The sequence below is a fragment of the Anomaloglossus baeobatrachus genome, unplaced genomic scaffold, assembly GCF_048569485.1.
Source record: "Anomaloglossus baeobatrachus isolate aAnoBae1 unplaced genomic scaffold, aAnoBae1.hap1 Scaffold_3796, whole genome shotgun sequence".
NCBI lineage: Eukaryota > Metazoa > Chordata > Amphibia > Anura > Aromobatidae > Anomaloglossus > Anomaloglossus baeobatrachus.
Window position 1 is genome coordinate 8,262 of NW_027443139.1, and position 5,960 is coordinate 14,221.

At 44.4% G+C, this 5,960-nt stretch overlaps 1 pseudogene; it reads left to right on the forward strand.

Moving 5' to 3' along the window:
• Positions 1-4,882: 4,882 nt before the first annotated feature.
• Positions 4,883-5,088, forward strand: LOC142274794 (U2 spliceosomal RNA; annotated as a pseudogene).
• The last annotated feature ends 872 nt before the right edge of the window (positions 5,089-5,960 follow it).

Consider the following 5,960-nt stretch of genomic DNA (forward strand, 5'->3'; position numbering starts at 1 on the left):
AAATCCTTTACACAGTTTATTAAAGGCTACTTTACACACTGCGATATCGGTCCCGATATCGCTAGTGTGGATACCCGCCCCCATCTGTTGCGCGACACGGGCAAATCGCTGCCCATGCTGCACAACACCGACCAGACCCGTCACACATACTTACCTGCCCAGCAACGTCGCTGTGACCGGCGAACCGCCTCCTTTCTAAGGGGGCGGTCCGTGCGGCGTCACAGCGACGTCACTGAGCGACCGCCCAATAGCAGCGGAGGGGCGGAGATGAGTGGCCGGAACATCCCGCCCACCTCCTTCCTTCCTCATAGCGGCTGGGAGGCAGGTAAGGAGAGGTTCCTCGTTTCTGCGGTGTCACACGGAGCGATGTGTGCTGCCGCAGGAGCGACGAACTACATCGTTACTGCTGCAGTAACGATAATCGAGAATGGAGACCCATGTCACCGATGAGCGATTTTGCACGTTTTTGCAGCGATGCAAAATCGCTCATCGGTGTCACACGCAGCAACATCGCTAATGCGGCCGGATGTGCGTCACAAATTCCGTGACCCCAACGACTCCGCATTAGCGATGTCGCAGCGTGTAAAGCCCCCTTTAGTGGGAGTGGTGTACAGGGTCTTAGCAGTAAAGAGTATTCCATATTTCTGCCAGATACCCACAGAGATATTGAAATCTGAAAAAAGAGACTTCTGCTCATTGAAGGTAAGAACTGCTCACATAGCGTTCAACTCCACAGCAAACGAGTGCTCTAGCACTGGCATCTCAGCAGGGATATTCCCCTACTACACATGTGTGTCTGGGTCCCTGTGACAGTTTACAGGACATAACTCAGGGCACCTAGACAGAAGGCAGAGGGACTACTTTCTATTTCTGGTGTAGAGCTTAGTACAATATATATATATATACTATTACATGTGACACATGTACCTTGTATTACCATTATTCGCTGTATATGAACCCCTTTTCTCCGGGCATTATTTGTCTATAGCATTTTTCACGAACCTGAGGCAACTGAGAACCCTTCAGTGAAGGAATTCCACTAACCCTCACAATACCAACCAGGGGCCTCCCTGCAGTAACTCAGGTAGTTGTACCCATTCTCTTTCCGCATTCTATGTGTTCTTCTTCTTTCTTCTTTTTTTTCTTTTTTTCTTCTTTTTATTTCTATCATGTAGTTCAGGGGTTTATAGATATATGTCCTGCATCTCATATTTCCTTTAGTGGTGCTTCTTACCCATTCTCATATCATTTACCCTAGTATTTCATGATCCTGAGGCGACTGAGAACCCTTTAATAAAGGAATCCTTTTTCATTTGAATTGTCAAGTGATACTTACCAGTGACTATCACGTAATGTTACAGGTAGTTGCATTTTCTTCCTCTTCTTTCTCTCCTTTCTTCTTTGTCACACGGTCCATTGTGTTATAGCCCACGTGTCATGATAACACTTGTACCATCTTTTCATTTAGATTCCACCTACAATTATTTACCGATTCCAGTTCTGAAATAGGCTTTCATGATCTACTCACTAGAATTCTCACGTGCATAAGGTACTGAGACATATACATGTTCACACCATTATAAAGAACAAAGTATAAACATTGAGGTTTTTCTCACACCCATGTTCCTGTGTTCTTTGATATGATATGTGTTCATTTCCTTCACTATATAGGATTGCAAGTTTTCCATTTGTACCTTAATGGCAATGACGCTATACAATTGAACACATATCATCCTGTTATCCATATAGGTGTGTATTTACCTGCTTGACTATTTTTGGTTGTTTGATCCAGAATGTTTCTCCAGATAGGTCATGTGGAAATTTTCTTTCCTCAGTACAAATGTTTTCACTATGGCTTTGGAAAAATTTTTTGTATGTGCATCATGGTCATTTGACCCATTGTACTCTCAAGTAGCAATATATTGTACTGTTATGTTGTACTATGTACTAATTACGTGTTTATATGGTTTTGTAACCCTTTATGATCTTAGATAACTTTATCCTTGATAAAGACCTAAAAACAAGGTCGAAACGTTGGATGAATTATCCTTTTGCACAAATAAAGAATTTTCAGCATTCCAAGAGTTCTTTTCTTACGTTATTGATCACTATAGTGTGCCAGAGCTATTTCTATTGAATTGACTCTTATTTTTTCTGAGCACCTGCTATATACACAGTGACCCAGACATATTCAAGTTTCATTCAGAAGGCAGAGGGAAGCCTTAGCAGCTGAGCCTATATCTTGGCTTGTGAGCATTAGAACAGGCCGGCGATTACAGGGTAACATGAAAAATGTCCAGCTTGCATTATGACTAGAACATGACAATATCCTTTTAAGTACTAACCTATGATGCGTTCCTAAGCAGTTGATGTTATATGTTCTACATTTCATTTTCTGCATACTTTACAAGTAGTAGAATTTGCTTTGATATAGGCAACTGGATTTTCACAATGAAAAGGCAAAGGATAACGCCCGAAAAAGACGCCATACATTATGTCAGTGCCATCACTGACAAACCTGGATTGACCATGAAATACATCAATCCCCTTAAAGGTGAGTTAAAACAAGTTTTAACTAAATTGCCTTAATATTGTCATGCATTAGAATGACTGTCTTAGGTAATGATAAATATTTTCTACAGGAAGAGGAGTGTTTGCTGAAACTGAAATCGAAAAAGGGAGTTTTGTTGCAGAATATCGAGGCGAGCTCACGTATGCACTTACGATGGTAGACAACTACTCGAGATTTATGGTTGTGGTACAAGTCAAAGATCTAATGGCCCATACTGCAGCGAAGGTCTTCCAAGCACACTTATGCAGACCTCATGGCTACTCAGAGAGAGTCCTCACAGATCAAGGCACAGCCTTTGAAGCGGAAATCTTCAAGGACTTCTGCAGCTTTTACCGATGCAGGAAGATGCGCACTACACCCTACCATGCTCAAACCAATGGTTATCAACCTGCTCAGGACTTTACCCCATATTCCAGATGTGGCCTTACAAGTGATTTATAGAGGGGTAACAATACGTTGGGATCACCGGATCTAATCTCCCTTTTTATACACCCTAAAATCTTGTTTGCTTTAGAATAAACAATAACATCATAAAGGTATAGCAGTACCGTTTCAAAGTTTCGGTGTCCCAAGCAGCATTCCATCAGCCTCTGGAAGGTTCCTGGCAAATTGCACAGCTCGAAGGGCATGCTTTTGAACTCGCAGAGACCCATCGGGGTGGCAAAGGCGGTCTTCTCCCGGTCTGCCTCAGCAACGGACACTTGCCAATAGCGACTAGTGAGATCAAGGGTAGAAAAATAATTTGCAGTTCTCAATGCAGCTAGCTATTCCTCAATACAGGGGAGTGGTGCTGTCCTTCTTCTTTAACAGGACCAACGGAGCTGCCCAGAGGCTACAACTGTCACGGATAACCCCAGCCTCCTTCATGTTGCTCAACATGTCCTTGGTACACTGGTAATGTGCAGGTAGTTTTGGCTTATATCTCTCTTTGATGGGTGGGTGTGCACTTGTGGGGATGTAGTGTTTGACCCCTTTTATTCTTCAAAAGTCTAGCGGATGTTTGCTGAAGACTTGCTCGTATTCTTGCACTAGCCTGTAGACCCCCTTCTTGTGATGTGAAGGTGTGGAGTCAGTGCCTACGTGTAATTCCTTACACCACTCCTCTGGCTGACTTGGTGAGCTGTCACTGAATGGGTGGGCTGAAGCAATGGTGGATGCTGCTGTTTGGATAGCATGTGTATCTACTGAGAACAGCTTATCAATGGTGGCAAATCGGAGCAGCTTAATCTCTTGCTCTCCGCAGTTCAACACTCTCATGGGCACTCTTCCCTTCCATATTAATGAATAAAACTATGATGTAAATAGCATATAGATACCCCACAAATGCAGATAAAAGTAGGTTATGGGAAAAGGGGGAAGAGAGAAACAGGAAAATAGTGGAATAAAGTATACCTTCCAGGTGGGAGAGGAAATGGCAGCACAGCCAGTGGAGGTGAAGCAAGGGGAGCCTGCAACTAAAGAGTTGAGAGCGTTATCACATGGTGACTGAGCCTGATTGTAACGGGAGCATAGAGGTGCCGATCCTGTCTTACCTGCGTTGGTGTAGAAGTGGGTGTCCTGTGGTGGAGTCAGCTATGTGCAGTGGTGGCCGTGGGTTCTTTTATGTGCGACCGTAGTAATAACTGCGCCCACTTCCTGTATGGGAGTGGAATGCAGTGAGGGTAATGGAACGCACGCCTGCGCATTTGTGTTTAACGTCGCGCATGTGCAGAACGGAGAAAAGGCTGCGCTCACTTCCTAATGAAAGGGAGTGAGACGCATCTGGGAAGGGAAGGGAAAAGATTAGGGTTTGGGGATGATGAAAGGGCTTTCTACGGGCAAGGATGGCAAAGGGTGGCAGTGACGGAAAGTCAGGCAGCCTGTCCTGTCCTGTCCTGTCCGTCCGTCTTTTTGTATCATGAATTGGAAAGACTGCAAGGGGGAGGGGAGGTGCTTGTGTCCAAAAGGAGGAGTTATTCAGATTCATTGCAGTGGGCGGCGGCTGCAAAAAGCACCATTCTTCTTGTTTTTGCTCTGCAAAACAGCCTTTTCAAGGGTTGGCTTGGGTGACAAAATGTCTTCTGTAGGCGTGGGTTTGTCTCCCTCTCCCTAAGATGTGTCCGGTATAGGCCAGGGTGCCACTCAAGGCCGTAACCAATTCGGGTTATAGCTTCTCGGCCTTTTGGCTAAGATCAAGTGTAGTTTCGGAGGACGCTACCTTGGTCGGTACTGGAAGGTGCCTCAAGGTCTGCCGGCCTTGAGGAAGTGTGTGCGCCTTCTGGTGACACATAGCCCTCTTGTGCCTGGACGGTTCCCAGGCAACGGGAGGCGATCACCTTTGTTATTTTGAAGTCCTACTGATAAACAGAAAAAAAAAAAATTAAATCTGTTCTTATCAGTTTAATATCTGATACGTCCCCTCTCTGGGGACCATATATTAAATGGATTTTTAGAACAAGGAGATGGAAAAAATCTTGCTCTGTCCACTGCACGCATTGACCTGGTATTGCAGTACCTCCAGGACCGGTGCACCCCTTCTTAACCCAGTTTCCAAAAGCAGAACTCAATTCACCTGATTCAAATGAGCCCCATTAGTGAATTGAAAGAAAGCAAAAACTTTATATGCACCTCAATTTGGCCAATTCACTTTTCACACTTTCACCCTTTTTTTTATCTTTCACACCTTTTACTTGCTTTATTGATGCAAAAAGCTGTGCCAAATAGCAAACTCATCTCCACTCAACTTGACCAACTCTGCTATGTCCCGTGCAGTATCTTATTCTCAGTCTTATCTAGATCATTTGCAATTGAATAGAATAGATCCCTTTTGGCTGCTTATGACTGTGTAAAATATGTAGTTTTACTGGGCTGGGATGAGAGAATCCATTGAAGCATGGTGTAGGGATTGTGGTTCCTGTGTGCTAAGAAGAGAGGCTGGCACCAGCCAGAAAGCCCCATTGCAGCCAATAATCACTTAATAACTTTTTCAACTTGTCATCATATGGGAGGCCTTCCATTCCTTGTAGTAGTCTAGTTGCCCACCTTTGAACTGACTCTAACTTCTGAATGTCCTTATTAAAATGTGGAGCCCAAAACTGGTTCCCATATTCCAGATGTAGCCTTACAAGTGATTTATAGAGGTGTAACAATACGTTGGGATCACGGGATCTAATCTCCCTTTTTATACACCCTAAAATCTTGTCCCAAGCAGCATTCCATCAGCCTCTGGAAGGTTCCTGGCGCATTGCACAGCTCGAAGGGCATGCTTTTGAACTCGCAGAGACCCATAGGGGTGGCGAAGGCGGTCTTCTCCCGGTCTGCCTCAGCAACGGACACTTGCCAATAGTGACTAGTGAGATCAAGGGTAGAAAAATAATTTGCAGTTCTCAATGCAGCTAGCGATTCCTCA